This window comes from Lipotes vexillifer, unplaced genomic scaffold (genome assembly GCF_000442215.2).
Source record: "Lipotes vexillifer unplaced genomic scaffold, Lipotes_vexillifer_v1.1 scaffold109, whole genome shotgun sequence".
Lineage (NCBI taxonomy): Eukaryota > Metazoa > Chordata > Mammalia > Artiodactyla > Lipotidae > Lipotes > Lipotes vexillifer.
In genome coordinates, this window is record NW_006790015.1 from 2,592,030 (window position 1) to 2,610,314 (window position 18,285).

Consider the following 18,285-nt stretch of genomic DNA (forward strand, 5'->3'; position numbering starts at 1 on the left):
TTCTGTTGGAACTGTAGGGAGCCAATCAATCACACCCTTTATTGCCCTTTAAAGTGTGCAAGCGATTGAGAAATAGATTGTATTAGTATCTGTTGCTGTGTATCAAGCTATCCCAAAATGTAGCAGCTCCAAACAACAATGAACATTCATTACGTCGCGGTTTCTGAGGGTCAGGCATCTGGGAGTGGATTAGCTGAGTGACTACAGCGCAGGGTTTCTTATGATGTTGCAGTCAGGAGGTCAGTGAGGGATATGGTCGGCTTAAAGCTCAGTTGAGGCTGGAAGATTTGCATCTAAGCTCACTCGCTTGGTGTTGGCAGAAGGCCTCATTCCTTGCCATGTGGGCTTCTCCCTAGGGACACTCTTGATATGAATGGTGGCTTCCCTTAGAACAAGTGATGGGGAATTAGAGGGCTCAGAAATGACATACTATTATTTTTGCCATACGCTTATGGTCGCAGAGACTACCCCGATACACTATGGCACTATACCAGGGCAAAAATACCAGAAGGTAGGGATCATTGGGCGCCATTTTGGACGCTGCCTATCATGTCGACAGAGAAGTTGGAAAGATGGAGAGCAAAATGATGGCTTTAAAACTGGAAAAGCTGCATCAAATGATGCGGCGTAAGGGACCTCTTAATATTTCATCCTTGAAATAAACACTCTTAGCCACCTGGTCAGAGGTGGGACTGGAGAACCATAGCTCCCCCTGCAAGAGCACAGCAGGGAAGCTTAACACATTAAGGAACAGAGAATGTGTGCTGAGAACAAGACATTCTGCCAAGAGAATGGGCTGAGCTGGGCAGGCTCAGCAATACCTCCCACCTGCCCAACTCGGGACATTTCTCCTCCCCCAGGAGGCTGGGAATGCTCCTCTAGTAGACTTGTTCTCATATGAACATATGGCCAAAGAATGCATTTCTCACTAATACCACCCCTGGTCCAATCAATTCTCTGTTCCACCACCACCCGCTACATCTCACGGATGTTTTATGGACCCTTGTAGGCAAGGAATGCTTCTCCTTGATTTTGGTGTCCCCAGAACCTAATGTGACACATACCATCATCACCACCACCATCAACATCTAGCATGTGACAAGCAGTGTACAAATTCCTTCGCTGGAATGACCCCATTCACCACAACCCTCTGCAGCAGGTACTGTAACTATCTACATTTAATGGAAAAGGCAAATTAGCCTTAGAGAAGTTAATGTGCCCATGGTCACATACTTAGCGGTGGCAGAGGTGGGAACTGAAGCAAGCATTCTGACTCCACAGCCTTGCTTTTAAATCCCATGCCAGAGAGGCCATTCAGTCAATATTTGTTGAGAGAGATTAACTCAAAAATAACTTTTGACTTTTACAAAAAGAAAAGAAAGCCTGAATAAGTAAAGTTGTTGGACTACAGCGTGCTCTAGAGAAAACCTAATTCCCACAGTGCTTTTTCCGGGTCTTAGGAATAAACTTAAGGTTGAAAAAGTGACAGCATCTTGCAAAATAAATAATTAGTTTCCAGGAGGCAGAAGCATAGGCCAGGACATGGCTTCCATTTCAGTGTAGATGCTGCTTCCGTGGTTAAAACAAGGGCTGTCCATGAGATCTGAGCAAAGCAGGAGTAGGTGAGAACTTTGCTCCCCTAAATGACCACTGGAGGCTAGCGCAGTGGTCATTGCAGATGGCTTGTTGGCTATGAGCGCCAGGAAATGGGGATGGGTTCAGGCTGCACTTCCCGAGAAACAGAAACCCAGAGTTTGTTTGCTTATGAGACAAACAAATGAAAGGCCAAGAGACAAGATGCTTAGCGACTTAGTGCTTCCACTTGAATTGTTGGCCTGCCTGGGAGCAACTGCCCACTTGCTGTTACCCACTGGTGTCTTGCATGCCTCTTAGGCCGCCCCTAGCCCCCACCAGCTGTGTCCCTCTGGCTACACCAACTCATTTAAATGTCTTAACCCAACCAGAGACTAGAGTTCACCAATGGCCACGAGAGCACCAATTATGCGTAAGACACAGGGCAGGACTTATGGGGAAACAAGGTCTCGGGAGGGACATGGGGAGACAAGGCCTCCTTGGGGGAGATAAAGGGGAGATAAAATCTCATGGGGAGACAAAGAGGTATAAGGGAACACTTACCCTGTGGGGAGTTGATTTGGGGTTTTCATTTGTCCTCAAGGTGCTTGTTTCAGTCTTGGGGTGATTTAGGGGTCATGGCACAGAATAAAAGGGTGATTAGCAGGAGAGAGGCTAAGAGGCATTGGCCACAAGGCTTTAGTCCTTCAGAGGAAGGAGGGAGCACTTGGGCCTGGGCTGAGGAGGGATGCTTTCAGGGGGGACATGGGATCTGAGGAATTGGGAAGATATAGCCCAGTGTTCCCCAACCCTCATTCTCACATGATTTTGGCAGTATCTGGCTATAGCCTGTACTATTTTTAAAAAATATTTATTTATTTATTTATTTTTGGCTGTGTTGGGTCTTCATTTCTGTGCGAGGGCTTTCTCTAGTTGCGGCGAGCGGGGGCCACTCTTCGTCGCGGCGTGCGGGCCTCTCACTGTCGTGGCCTCTCTTGTTGCGGAGCACAGGCTCCAGACACGCAGCCTCAGTAGTTGTGGCGCACGGGCTTAGTTGCTCCACGGCACGGAGGATCTTCCCAGACCAGGGCTCGAACCCGTGTCCCCTGTGTTGGCAGGCAGATTCTCAACCACTGAGCCATCAGGGAAGCCCCTAGCCTGTACTATTATTTATTTGAGATTTTCTTTAAATTGAATCATTTTTTCACATATAAATAGATTCCTCTTTTAGGGAAACTTTATATCACCACAGTAAATGGAAATCCAGTAGCACTTTCCATCATAGAATGTAGCCATAAGCTAGAGACAAGGAAAACTAAACAGTAGTATTAACTTCTAGCCAGACACTATTGTTGGTGAAGTCTCTGACTCTTAACAGGTGTTACAGAGGCGTTAAAGATACAAGAACACTTAATTCACTTTCTCCATGATATAATCTGAAGATTAGAAATGAGCAGAATTCCTCTTGCAGGAGTATGGCAGATCAGGTCCTCCAAAGACCCCTCCCACTGTACTATAACCAGACCCTAGCAAGATTACAGTAAGCATTCTTGTATGATTGCTAGGTTTGTGTGAAAATGAGGACAATCTCCAAGGTTGGTGGGGGGTAGAAGAGAATACTAAGATGACGGTAGAATGGGAATAGTCAGCAAATGTGACAGTGAGAGATGGCATGAGTACCAGCCCTGGAATCAGGGCACTCAGCCTTGAGCCCTCTGCAAGATGGGAGAAATAAAACTGAGACTCCTGCTATAAGCCCTGATTCTTTGAATGACGCCCAAGGTGCCCGCCCAGTGTGGTAACAGCTCAACTACTGAAAAAAAAGCAAACATAAATCGTCACTGGAAGAAAGCATTGCCAATTTAGGCTCTCAGGATCCCTACAGATTATGTTCAAACAAATATAAACTCACCATAAAGAATTGCCAAGTACTCAAGGAAACAAGCTTCATGGAGTGAGATGAGCGGAATTAACAAGACACGAATTTAAAATCATATGAATTTCTGGTATTGGAATTGTAAGATAAAAAATATAAAGTATGAAGTGTTTATAGAAAAAGCTATGTTATTAAAAAATGAACAAAGAACAATAAACTATAAAAATTGACCAGGAAAAAGAACCAAATAGAACTTTTAGAAATGAAAAATATACTCACTGAAACTCAATGGATCTGTTTAGCTGCAGATTAGACAGATAGTGGGCGAACTAAGGAATAGATGTGAAGAAAGTATCCAGAATACAAAACAGAGAAAGGGAGGAAGAAAGTGTCAAAGATAAAAAAGTTATGAGAAAATCTTAGATAAAGTCAATTAAATTAGTTAATGTAGGTAAAGAACTTAGAATACTGCCTGGCAATTAATACAAACAAAGACAAATATTGGTTCTTCAAAAAGATCTATAAAAATTTAAGATCTCTGGAAAATGAATCAAGGGAAAAAAAAGACTGCTCAAATAAACAAGATCTGGCATAGGAAAAGAAACTGCAGATGTAGCTGAGATTAAGAAAATAATGAGAGTATACTATAAACATTATGCCAGTTAATTGGAAAATGTACATGAAATAGACAAGTTCACAGAATATATAACTTACCAAAACTGACCAAAGGAGATATAGAAAATTGAACAATCATATAATTATTATGGATACAGAAGTTTTAAATAATAGTTTAAAATGACCCAAAGAGAATACAGCAGTCCTAGAGACATTTACAAGTGAATCCTACCAAACTTGCAAAGAAGAGATTATTGGAGGGAACATTTCCCAGTTTATTCTATTAGACAAAGTGTTGGCATTAAAGCCAGGCAAGAATAATGCTAAAAAGGGAAATTATAGGTCAGTTTCACTCAGGAACATTGATGCAAAAACTGTAAACCAAATATTACCAAATTCAATCAACAATCTACGAGAAAAGTAAGAAAGACCAAGTTGGATGTAATCTAAAAATACAAGGGTAGTTTAACATGAGAAAAATTTATAAGCACCATTTGTCACCTTAAGAAATTAAAGGATAGAATCACATGATCATCTTAATAGATGCGAAGAAAATCACTTGAAAAAGTTAATACCTATTCATTAATAAAAACTCTCAGCAGATTAGGAATAGAAGGGAATTACCAACAGCAAAAGCATCATTGTAAGTGGAGAGACATTAGAAACATTCTCTTTGAAATCAAGAGCCAGACAAGGAGGCCCACCCTTCCTATTCCTATTTAACATTGGACTGAAGGTACTAGTCAGGGCAATAATACAAGGAAAAGGAACAAGAGTTAAAGGATTAGGAAACAAAAGTGTCTGTATTTCAAGATAACATGATTATCTATAAAGAGATAACCCAAAAGATTTTCAGAGCTAATTATTAGAATTAATAAAATAGTTTAGCAAAGTGACTGAAAATGAGATCAATATACAAAAATCAATTGTATTTTTATACACAAGCAACAAATGAAAACATTAATTTTTAAAAAGACGTTATTTACAATAGCAACAAAATAGAAGGTACACAGGAAAAAATATAACAAAGATGAGAAAGAAGTTGATAGAGAAACATTTTTAACTTTTTTGAAAGACATTCTTTAAACACTAAATTAGTACTATATTAAAAAGATATTATCTCCACATTAATCTATAGAGTCCATGTAATTTCAATCATAATCCCAAAAGGTATGTCAGGGCTTACTTTCTTTTTTTGAGAAAGTTGAGAAGCTGATTCCAAAATGTGAAGCTGAATCCAAAATGATTCCAAGCTGATTCCAAATTTGAAAGAAGTGTGATGGTCCTAAAATAGTCTAGAGCTTTTCTCAACTGAGTTATTCCTCTGAACTGCAGAACACAGAAGATGATTTTAGTCGTTATTTTCTCAGTTGTCTCAGGGATGGAAGTAACTAGTACCAACCTAGATGCCTAGGAGGTAAATAATTGTTTATGTACAATAAGTGCTTCAGGGCATTAGAGTGAAGAAAGGCTGGCTGGAAGGTGAGGGTGGAGGAATTTGCCTAATTCCATATCAAGACTCATTACAAAATTATAGTAATTAAGATAGTGTGATGTTGAAGCAATTACAGACATAATAATCAATGCAGCAAAACAGACTCCCAATTATTTGCAAACTTGATAGATGAAGAAATGTAGCAATTCTATGAGGATAGATCATGCAACAGATACTCAGACAACTGGTTATCCATCTGGGGTAGGAGTGGGGTTGAATCCTTACACAAAATCAACTCCAAGTGGATTAACAACTTAAATGTGAAAGGTAAATTTGTTAAACTTCAGAAAAAAATGTGAAAGAGTATTTTTTATGACCTTGGGATAAGGAAAGATTTTTTTACATAGACTTAAAGAAAAACTTAACACACTGAGTTACATAAAAATGAATAATTTCTGTTCATCAGAAGACACCATAAAGGAAAAGAAGCCATGAATTGGGGGGTATATTGCACACATATAACCACCAAGGATTGGTAGCACATAAAGAATATATATATATATATATATATATATATATATATATATATATATGTTAAATTCCTACAAGTCAATAAGAAAAAGACAAATAGCCTAATAATAAAACAGGCAAAAGGATACAAGCAGGTCTTACACGGAAGAGAAAATGTATTTGATGGATAAAAATATGGACTGATAATCAGCCTCATTAGTAATCAGGTACTAACTTGCATACAGTACCCTAATGAACTGTGTTATTTTACACCAGACTCCAGAACCAGACTGGCTCCTCCAAGACATGGGAAGGCAACAATTTCTCCAGGCCTCAGTTTCTTCTATGTAAAATAGGACACTAACCCAGTAAAACCTTATTGAAAATTGGCTCCCACCATCCACCCAGCCTGTTTTTATTCCATCAACCTTATAATAATGCCACCTGATATCTTAAACAACTGGGTGTTTTGGGCCTCATTTATAGGATTAGGTGGAGTTTTACTGTAGTACCTATTCATAAGGTTGTTGTGAGGATTGCATGAAAATTAGTAAATGGAAAATACAGAACAATGCCTGACACATAGTAAATATTATATAAGAATTAGCAAAAATAAAAAATTAGAAAAAAAGAATTAGCTATAGTGTCATTGAAAAGTCTGAAATTAACAAGTGATGACAGATGGAGAGTAATGGTAACAGCTGTTGCTCAGGGTTGGGGGAAGGGTGTCAATTAGAACAAGGAATCACTCTGGGAAACAATTTAGAATTATCTCACAAAGTTAGTGTCTTTGTTCATTCTGGCTACAGTAGCAAAATACCATAGATTGTGAGGCTTATAAACAACAGAAGGTTTTTCTTCACAGCCCTGGAGGCTAGGGCATCCAAGATCCAGGTGCAGATTCAGTGTCTGGTGGGATGGCTCTTTCCTTGTTGTCCTCTCTGTTATAAGGGCACTAATCCCATTCATGACCTCATCTTCTCCCAAATGCCCCACTTCCAAACAACATCACCTTGGGGGAATAGGTTTCAACATATGAATTTTGGGGAGACACAAACATTTAGCCTACAGCCGTTAAACACGTACTTGCAAACGCACTTTCCCTATAATCTAGTAATCCTGCTCTTAAATTTATACCTGTGTTTTTCAAACTTTAGTGGGTATCAGAACTCCCTGGAGGGCTTGTTAAAACCCAGATTACTGGGCTCCACTCTGAGAGTTTTCAGTTCAATAGGTCTGGTTTGGGGCCTGAGAATTTGCATTTCTAACAAGTTCCCAGGTGATGGTGATGCTGGTCTAGAGACCACACTTTGAGATGAACTGGTTTAGAGAAATTCTCAATTGCGGGCACTGAAAGACCTGTCCACGAGTGTTCATAGCAGCACCGTTTATAACAGCAAAAAACTAAAAACCCAACCCAAATGTCCATCAACAGGAGGTAAAAAAATATACTGATGGTTCCACACAATGGAATATTACACAATAGTGCAAAACGGATGAACTATGCTACATGCAATAACAATGAATATTAACAATGTAATTTTGAATGAAAAAAAGAAGTAAGTTAGAGAAAACTGTACACTTTAGGAAACTTTTCTAGCTCACAAACAAGAAAATTAACTAATCGTTGTTTAGCTACATATACATATGTGGCAAATCTGTTTTAAGAAAGTCAAGAGGAGAATACAAAATTTGTGATCATGTTAGCTCTGGAAGTTGGCAAAGAGAAAATCCTATAGTATTGGTGATATCTTCGTTTTTAAGTTGTGTAATGAATTCACAGATATTAATTCACTGTGGTGCTTTATAATTTATGCTTATGTTATATATGTTTTGGGCATGTGTCACTTATTAAATAGCTTTTTACAAAAGAAAATTAAAAAGAGAATAACTTTCTCCCTGTGTGATTATTATTTGATGTAATGGAAAACACTTTGCAGCAGAGGTCAAAACTTCTAACACTTCTCTGGAGGTAGGTGGAGAATGAGTTTTCCTTCATTTTTTATAGGTGTCCTCACTTTGATCTAGATATTGGGATTAGAGGAACTGAAACACTCTAGTTATCACCAACACAGTCTCTTCTGGTTTGGAACAGTCCTCTAACATCTATCCGTGCTCTTTTTGGGAAATGCTCAATTTCTCTCTCCAAATAATATCTGGGTGCAGGGGAAGTTTTCACATCTCATGGGGACAGTGGCTGTGGTTATTAAATATGATGTGAGTACTCTGTCTGGCTTTGTCCTCTTGGGCATCCTGCTTGCCTTTGGGCATTGGCCTCTGTCCTTGCTGAATAGGCTGGTGATGTCATTGGTCCTTCCTGCTCTAAAGCCACAAGCTGGCACCTGCTGTTGCTGCTGACCCTAACCTCTACCATTTGTTCTGGTCATAAGGTCACTGCTGCCTGAGGTCTCCCAGGCCTGACCCAGGGTTCCATCGAGACCACTCGTCCTCTTAGCATCTCTTTCCTTGCGGGACATGAGGGACTTCTCGCTGTAGGGAGTCAGCTGTGTCATTTCAGGATCACCTACCTGGAAGCTCTCTGCACAGCTCTCTCCACCACACTTCCTCCTCGCCATGTGGCACGTTTCTGGAAGCAGAAGTTCAGCCCATATATCCTTGGGAGGGGCCCTCAACCTGCCTGGGATTTCTGTTTTCTTCCCGTCACCCGTGACCTTGGGCAGAGCCCCAAGGGACCCAAGCAGCATCTGCTCTCCCCTCTTGTCCCTTCTAGGTGTCTTCTTTACTCTTTTTCTCTCTTCAGAAATGTTCATCACTTTCTCCCTAGGCAAGAGCGGCCCAGGAGCTGCTGGGCACATGAGTCTGGAGCTTAAGTAGAGATCTGGCGGGAAACACACGTTTGAGAGTTGTCAGTACTTAAAAACCATAATTTTGATGAGAATGGTTTGCAAAAATATATGCCACTGGATCATTTAAGACATTTTCAGTTTCTGGAAAGTACTTATTAAACAAATACTAGTTTGCCTGTTATTCTTTCACTTAGAGACACTTTGTTTAGTTGGATATACTCGAAAAACAGTCGGGAAAATAAAAACATTTCTCATTTCAAGACACCTTTGCCAATATATTTACATAAATTGATTTTAATCTGATCACATGCTTTACATATATTTTCACAAAGACCCATAGAGCGGCGAACTTTGCTCATTGAATTAATGGGAAAATTCTGCCAGGAAACCTAATTGTCAAAGCCAGCTCTCTATCAAATCAGTAAACCAAATCAGACATTCCTTCTGTCAAGAGTCTAACTTTATTTCAGTTCAAAATAGTGTGTTGTTATACACCTTCTTGAGAATTCTGATTCTTCTTCTGAATTCTAATCCTAACATGAATATATGGATCTGGCAGGAGCCTTGTCCATGAGTTTGCCTCCTATTTGAAACAAGGGGCCCTTGTCTCTCTTCGTTCTCCCTTTGCTTTGGTCTCTCAGGGCTTTCCCTCAGAGCCATGCATGTGGGTTAAGAGCCAGAGTATGGAAGAGGCCAGGTCATAAAATTAAACTGTCATCACTCTGGCCACGTGAATTCAGAATAACCCAACGTGGGTCAAAACACCCCAATTCTAAAGCTAGATTTCACCCTTCACAGAAATATCCCACAACAAGAAAGAAACATAAAGCTCTTCTGTGGATTTATGGTGTTTTGCTCAGAGGAGGCTATGCAGACACCAACATTTGAAATTGTCCCTCACTTGTCCTTGGAAAGTTTTTACATCCTTTAGGCGGTGCACCATCGTAGGATGAAGGAGGATTAAGAGATTCGTCTTCCTACAGCAAAGGAGAAGAAAAAGAGTTGTGGAAGGGGAGGCAGATCCATGTTAGGAAAGAGAACCCATGTGAGTTGCGAATCTGAAAACTGATACCCTTTAAACTTTCCTGCCTGTGTGTGTCCCCTTGGTCACTGCCACCTCCAGTGGTGCGCTTCCCACTTGGAAGGCTGCTACTCTGCTCCATTGACTTCTTTCTTTTCATAACCCTCAGCACAACCTCTGCAGGCCTTATTTATTTCCTTATCTAGCATCTGTTTCCCCCATGGCATTGTAAGAGGCTCAGAAACAGCCATCTGGATGCCTTGCTCCCTGCCACATTCCTGGAGCCTAGGACACCGCCTGGTACACAGTCAGATGTTCAGCAGATCACTACTGAATGAAAGAATAAATAACGTGTGCTGTAGCTCCTTGCTGTTTTGCCAGTTATAAAAACGTGATCGGGTGCCCTGGCTCTGCTAAGGAAACAGTTAAATCCCTCCAGTAACATCTCCCAGAAACTCCCCTGCGCCTCTCACCTATCTCCAGGACCCCTTAAAAGTGCTGCTCCAATATAAGGAGAGTCCTTGCCCCGTCTGAAGGCAGCTGGGGACAGGGATGGGGGCACAGAGGCTCTGAATATTGGACTGCTAACATAAAAGTTGTTTGCTTCCAGCTTTATTAGCTTTTAAGCCTTTTCCTGTTTTCCTAGCATGGCCAAACCCACCTCTTGGCAGACACTAAAGTCCAGATTTTTGAGTTAGATTCCCGAATGGTGATTAAAACAGATTTGGGACCTCAACAAAAGAGATTCCAAACTACCAACAAAATCCAGACTATTCCAAAGAAACCGTGCTCAGGGGAGCGAGGCAGGGTGGGGTCTCGTCCTTTAGGCCTCTTGGCCTCATCTCTGAGGATGGCACCGTCTGCTCTGGGCACGGGATTCCAGGCTGGGATGGCAGAAGTTCTGTGGTGGGGTTGCTGCCATCACCAGGGACGTGGGCAGGAGCTGGCAGCGGAAAGGGTGAGTGAAGTTGCTAGAGTTCTCACTGACTCTCATTGACTTGCCACCGGCATTTTCACAAGCCCAGTTTCCACCCAGGGAAACAGAGAGAGAAAGACCAGGATGGATGTCTCTAAGGCCACCACCCTTCAAGAGAGCAGTAAGATAAACACCAGTCTCCAGCCCTGTCCCTACTCGACTTCCCAGCCCCCCACATGGAGACACATTCATTCAGATTGCTTGCCAAGCAGTGTCGAGTCTCCATAATGAAGGGCCCTCTGAGCACACCAATGAAAGGAGCTTTCTGTGTGTATCGGTCTGAATTTTAAAAAACAACCATCTGCCCCAATGCTTGTTCATCCATTAAAAACTCAGTGTTGATCAGGAAAAAAGAAAACAACAACAACAAATGAACAAAACAAAAAAACAAAACGAACAAAATTCTGATTCTGTGCTCTCAACCCATTAAAGGAATCAGCGACCCTTTTCTCCCAACCATCCAACATACCTGAATTCAAATCCACTGATTGATTCAGCCAGCTTTTTCTTTTGGGTGGGGGAGGGAGGAAGGGTGGTATATAAATAAGCAATTTGTTGTTATTGCACTGGGAAAAAAAAATTACCAGTGGCCTGTGTAAGTGCTTTCTGCATTTCTCTGGTGCAGTGTAGAGCCAATATCAGATTCTGAGTAAGTAAAATGGGGCGTCTCACCTCCCCAGGGAAGGGGATGTTCACCCCCCCAGCCAGGTCAGAGCTCACCGCTCTCCTGGAGTCTGTGGATCCCTCTCTGTGGCCAGCAGAGAGGCCCAAGGCTCCCCCAGGACGACAAAGTGCACAGAAGCCTGTTGATCCACAGAGCTGAATGTTTTCCTTATTGCTTCAAGCAAAAGCTCCACGCTTTTAATAGACCAGGGAAAAACTGAAAATCAAACCTTGTTCCTCGGCCCAAGACAGCCACAGGATCCCACGTCGGCGACGAAGACTCAACCTTCCTCTACCAAGATGAGGGCTAAGAGTGGAGAGGTTGATGGCATGTGTGTCCGTCAAGTGAAGTCAGAGAGGGGACAACCAGCTCCAGGCAAATGTCACAGCTGCCACTGCTGGGCGTGCAGTGTTTCCTGAATGAGTGAATCAGTGAGTTACAACAGTGAATGAACGACAGCATAAATCCTGAGCTGCTGCTGGACCAAACTCAATTATGAACCAGCTAAAACGTGTCTTTAGCATCCCAGAGCTTTCTATTTTGTGCGCCTCCTCCTTCTTGGCGATATCCAAGAAACTGGTCTCCTTGACATGTTAGCAAAACCTGCTCTTGGGAAAGGGAGAGAAAGCCATTCACAGCAAACTCTGCCAGACTGATAAGTGCCGCATGCCATCCTTCCTACATATGCTTGCTTTCTCAAAGGGATCAGGTTTCTAAAAGGGATTTAAGCTAAGGAATGAATACTGTTTATGGAACTTTAGCCCTCAGCCCGTTTGCAGGGGGACGGGGGTATGTACCAAGATTTGGAGAGATGCCCCCAAGGCTTTTCCAGCATCCCAGAAATCTCACAAGCCACCTGTTCATTTTGTCTTTGCATAGTCAGGCTGGCTGGAGGTATATTGTGCACTGTTGACCCAGCCTCCAGGCTGAGCTGGGCTGGGATTCCTCGACAGTAAGGATCTTCTAGCAGTCCAGGTAAAATCACAGCTCTCCTTTCACAGATATTGATGGAGCACATAACAGAGGAAGATGAATGTATCAGCAAGCTCCTGGCTGCAGGGAGCTCAGGATATCCTCACAGGGGGCAGAGAGACACCATAGCTTAGAAGACATTGGCTCAACCCTTTAACTACAGTCGGGGTGGGGTGAAGTGGCCCTAATGCTGGGAGGAGATCCAGCCAGGCAGGGGGACAGAGTAGGGGGTCTTCAAACTGCGAATGCACACAGCTTTCTCCAGGGGTATGCCAGCAAAGGATGGGTTTCTCAAATTCTCAAGCTTCGTAGCTTTTCCTCTAAAACTGCTGGAAGAAAGTGAAGCCTTCATGATAACTCTTTGGCCACTTACAAAAGAAAAGCAGTTCCTCCTTCATCCTGAATTTTATTATGGAGCATTTTTCTGGGGTGAAAAATTCTCTTTAGCCCCAGGGTACCAAGATGCACTGTCTTTCCCTGTTTGGCATACCTGCTGTTAAGAGCAGAACTTGGCCTATGCTGGGGTGTTCTGAACTCAGGATCAGGAGGTGTTAACAAGGGATCAGTTAACGTTCACATGTTGACGTTGGGAAATGACATCGGGGCCTGCTCAGGTGACACACTGAGAAAACGCAACATCCTTCTGTGGTCATCCAGCCAAAAATGCACACCTGAATCTAATCATGAGGACAGATCAGACAAACCCAAACTAAAGGACAGTCTACGAAGTTACAAGCCTGTTATCTTCAAAAAGCATCAAGCTCAGGAAAGGTAAAGAGAGGCTGAGGCAGAGTTCTGAGACCTTCTGGAGACACGACAGCCAAGTGGGATGTGATGTCATGGATTAGATCCTGAAAAAAAACAAATCTATAAAGGGCATTAATGGTACAACTGTTAAAATTTGAATATGGGCTGTGGATTAGACCATAGTAACCTTTTTTTTTTTTTTCCTGCGGTACGCGGGCCTCTCACTGTTGTGGCCTCTCCCGTTGTGGAGCACAGGCTCCGGACGCGCAGGCTCAGCGGCCATGGCTCACAGGCCCAGCCGCTCCGCGCGGCACATGGGATCTTCCCAGACCGGGGCACGAACCCATGTCCCCTGCGTCGGCAGGCGGACTCTCAACCACTGCGCCACCAGGGAAGCCCCATAGTACCCTTTTAATATTAAATTTTGTGATTTTGCTAATCCAACTGTGGCCAAGAAAGAGAACATCTTTGTCTTTAGGAAATTCACATCCAAGCATTTCGGGCTAGAGGACATTGATAATGAAACCAGTATGCAAATGTTTGTAAAATGTCTGTAAAACAGAGATAACAGTGAAGCAAATGGGGCAAAATATAAGCAAATTCATGAACCTGGGTCAAGTGTATATGGCAGTTCTTGGACTATTCCAGTTTTTCTGTAAATTTGAAATTATGTCGAAAAAAAGAGTTGCAAACAAACATACAAGGAAATCTGAGCATATGATAATTTTTCTATTTTCCTGCTTTTCCCATTTCCTTTAACGAATGCATATTTTTTATAATAAAAACAACACATCCACAAGATTTAAAAAATTTGTGAGTGATGCTGACTCTTTGAAGTGTAGCTGGAAAGTTTTCCAGGTCTTTTATCAAAAAATGTCAAGATGTATGGTTAAAAATTCATAGATAAAAATTTTATATAATTTTTCATGATCATTGTGTTATCAAATCGCAGCATGAAATATTTTTTCCAATTACAGTCAGTCTTCATCTTATTTTTTTTCATGAAGCATTTAATATGTGCTACCTCCCATTAAAAATATACTTATTTAACTCTATGATGAAAAATAATTGGTACCTAGTTTTTCAAAACTCCTTTAGGGAGTCTGCCAGCAAAATTGTGTGCTGCCCATTGGAATAGGGCATGCAGTAGTGTGACTGACAATAGGAGGGGCAGTCAGCATTGGGGTGACTCCTGGAGAGAGATGGGGTGCTTTGGCAAATAGAGGTAGCCCAATGGGTCAGAAAGCCAAGCCAGCAGCCTATTAGTAGAATGGCAGGAGCCAGACTCCAGATGGGGGTCCTGATGCAGAACATTAGTTCCTAGGTGGAGATAAGCGGGTTTCCCTGAGGGAGCCTTGGGCCCAGGGAGCCAGACAGGGATCCAGGGGGCTCTCAGGAATCAGGCCCAAGGCGAGGGTTGGACTAGCAAGGGATGAGCTGATGCCGAGTCCTTATTTAGCTGGGTTTCCTTAGGCCAAAAGGAACCAGTTCCACTGAGTCCATGTCAAGAACCTCTGCCCTCGAGGCTAGGACTCGCTGAGGGTTCAGGTGGGCACAGGTGGCCATTGGAGGACTCGGGAGGCTGAGAACCAGGCAGGGCCTGGCAGAAACGACCATCACAGCAACCATAGCAGTTATCCTCCGTGCTGTGCGTAGAACCCTCCAAAGTGGGACTAACACACCCATTTCAAAGAAGCAGAAACTGAGGCTCATGCTGGCTGAAGGCCACCATGGAGCTGAACTGTGATTCCTAAACACTGAGGCTCTTTCCAGCAAAGCAAGCTGCTGTGGTTCCTTCAGCCCCAGCACTACTCCCTACCCGCCATCCCCACCCTCATCCTCATCTCATTGCTGCTCTAGATACATTTTGGGCCCAGGTCACTCACCTAAGTGCACCATTTACCCCTGAGTCACAGAGGTGCCTTTAATATCAGTGATATCTCAGCTCCAGAGCAGTGTGGGTTGAGAAGCAAGAGAAGTTGTTGAGAAGTCTTCCCAGGCAGCCTGGAAGTTCTGTCTGCTGCCCTGGGACCGTGCAAAGGCCTCAGAGAACACAGGGCACAGGAGAGATTCTAACACTCATCCTGCACCATCCCTCAGGGTGGAGGCTCCCAGGCTGAGGGCTCTGGCTCGGCTCCTACTGCTTCTGCAGCTTGGTCTCCCACCCTCAGCTTGGGAGGGGGGTATGGAGGGAGGCTCCTACTTCTTAAAAGTAACTTACAGACCTCTCCTTCCAGATCCTTAAGCAGACCCAGCATTATCCGACAGGCTTATGTCCTGCAACAGAGGGACTGTGGCTCCACCCGTTGTTCTAGGTGACCCAGACTACCTGTGTGGTCTCTAAATCAGTGGATCTCAAAGTGGCGCCCCAGGTCCAGCAGCAGCGGCATCCCTGAGCACTTGTTAAAAATGCAAATTCTCAGGCACCACCCCAACCTATGAATCAGAAACTCTGGAGTGGGGCCCAGCTCTCAGCATCTTAATCTTAACCAGGCAAATCTGATGCACACTTGCTTTGGAAGCCCCTTTGGAAAACATACTGCTTTGAAAACCTGTTTCCTTGGGTGTAAGATGGGTATTAGCAGTGTTCTTAACCCAAAGGATGTCCTGAGGATTACATGAGATAACGCTGAAGGTCCCAAAGTTCCCGGGTAAATGTCACTGTTATCTGACCAGTCACCGCTTTCAGACTCAAGCTGTTTCACAAGAATGTAGGAATCTCCTGGCATGTATCATCCTTGCTTCCTTCTTCCCTCAGCTGGGCTGGTCTCAGACTCCCAAATCCCCTATGCTTCACTGCAGGTTCTTTAGTCTAACCCTGAGTCATCCAGGTACACAGTGGCTCCAACCTCTGACCCAGGAGCAGTGTCCCCTCTCTCTCTTCTGCCGTGGCAGTTGTTGAGGAAGGTCTCCCACTAGGCCCAGCCAAACTCTCCAGTTAGACCAACAGTACCTGGCCCTATCCACAGACTCCCAGGCCCGGTCCCTGTCCCCAGACCCAGGATGGCCTCCAATAAGATCCAACTCCTTTACCAGCAGGTCAGGTGACCAACCTTGTAGAATCTAAACACATCCCTGGAGGGCAGGGGCCAGGGTGGGTAGAGGTGCTTCTCCTTTGCCAACTGAAAAAAAAAAAAAAAAAAGGTGCACAATGTGAGAATTGTGAGTTAAGTTTTATTTGGGGCAAAATGAGGACTCTAGTCCAGGGGACAGCATTTCAGACAGCTCTGACAAACTGCTCCAAAGAGGTAGGGGAGGATTTCCTTGGTGTCTCAGTGGTTAAGAATCCGCCTGCCAATGCAGGGGACACGGGTTCGAGCCCTGGTCCGGGAAGATCCTACATGCCGTGGAGCAACTAAGCCCGTGCACCACAACTACTGAGCCTGCGCTCTACAGCCTGTGAGCCACAACTACTGAAGCCCCGCGTGCCTAGAGCCCGTGATCTGCAACAAGAGAAGCCACCGCAATGAGAAGCCTGCACACCGCAACGAAGAGTAGCCCCTGCTCGCCGCAACTAGAGAAAGCCCGCACACAGCAACAAAGACCCAACGCAGCCAAAAATAAATAAATTAAAATAAATAAATTAATTAAAAAACCCCAAAGAGGTAGGGGGAGACGTCAGTATCATATATGATTTTAGTGAAGTGGGGTAGGTGCAGTCAAGCACACATTTTGGCAGAGGCTGGCTGCTAGTCACAAGGAGAAGATGTCACCGTTAATGATTTTAGTGCTTTTCTAGATATGAAGAGATGCAAGACTTTGGCTCATAAAATCTCCTGGAAACATCTGACTACCTGAAGGCCTGTCCCACCAGTTTTCCCCAGAGCACAGAATGCCTCATTCCTGATCTCTAAACTCCTTCCAGGGGGTGTTGAAGGTCAGCGGCCACAGCAGTTTGTGACCTACTCCTTGTAGAGGCAGATGGCAGGTGCCAAATTTTAGTTGGCACCTTCAATCATAACCCAGCCCCAAGCACCCTCTAAATGAGCTGCACTTAACCTGTTCTCCCACCGCGGCTGCATTTCATCTCTGTTCCCAAGTGAAGTCTGTCTATCTTTTTTTTTTAATTTGGAGTGGATTTGCATCTATTCTCCATTTTGCAGGATAGACAATACAGGCACCATGCAGTCTCTCAACAAACATTACTGGTAATGCAGTAATACCCATAAAACGCATTAACGTGGTGGGGGAGTTAGTTCAGCTTATCCTCTCTATCTCCAGTTTTCTCTTTATGTTTCCAACCCCTTGACTCTCCAGAGTCCCTTCCTCTCCTTATTTCAGGTGTCAGCTCCTATTCTGTAGCCCCAGGACAAGACTTCACCTGGGAGATGGTCAGAATCTCCCCAGGAAGCTTCACAGCATTTTAACGGTGACTCACAGGGTCACGATGTTTGAGAAGGGCTGCCAGGGGGCTCTGTTCACTAAATATCCCTGTGTCTCCTGGCTTAAAATATGGATTCCCCAAGGGTCTAATTAATGAGTAGGGGTGGAACACAGGACTCTGAGGTTTTAAGCAATCTCCTCATGTGATTCTTATTACAAAGTAAATTTGGAATCTGGGGTTTAGGATCTGAAAACAACCAGTTTTCACCTCAGGATGGAGCTTTGGGGCATTGTCTTCTGGTTCTTTTTGCTGAATGGAATTTGTGGCATCTGGGAGTGGGCCACCTCTCCAACTCCTCCCCTTAAAAGAAAAAAAAAAATTAATTCCAAGAGTTCAGAAGGAAATAAAATCAAAACATAAATTCTCTTCCTGTTGCTAACATCCAGGACCTGAGATCAGGGCAAGACTGCTTAAACCAGTAAAGTGGGGACTTGGGGGCCAAGGTCCAGGATTAAAGGGGACGAGCCCCAGCTGGAAGTGCACACAGGTTGGTGACCAGGTGGGTCCCTTTGACATCCTTGGGCTGCTGCGCCCCACCGACTGCGCAGGTCTGTCCTGGGTCCCAGCACCTCAGCGCTGTATCCAAAGTAGGACGAGGCGGATCTCGCGCTCCGTCTTTTTTCCAAAACTGCCGAAGCCACCGGGGCTGCGAAGCTCCCAGCCAGCTCTCTCCGGCACCACCACCCCCCCCCGCCCCCCCCCCCCC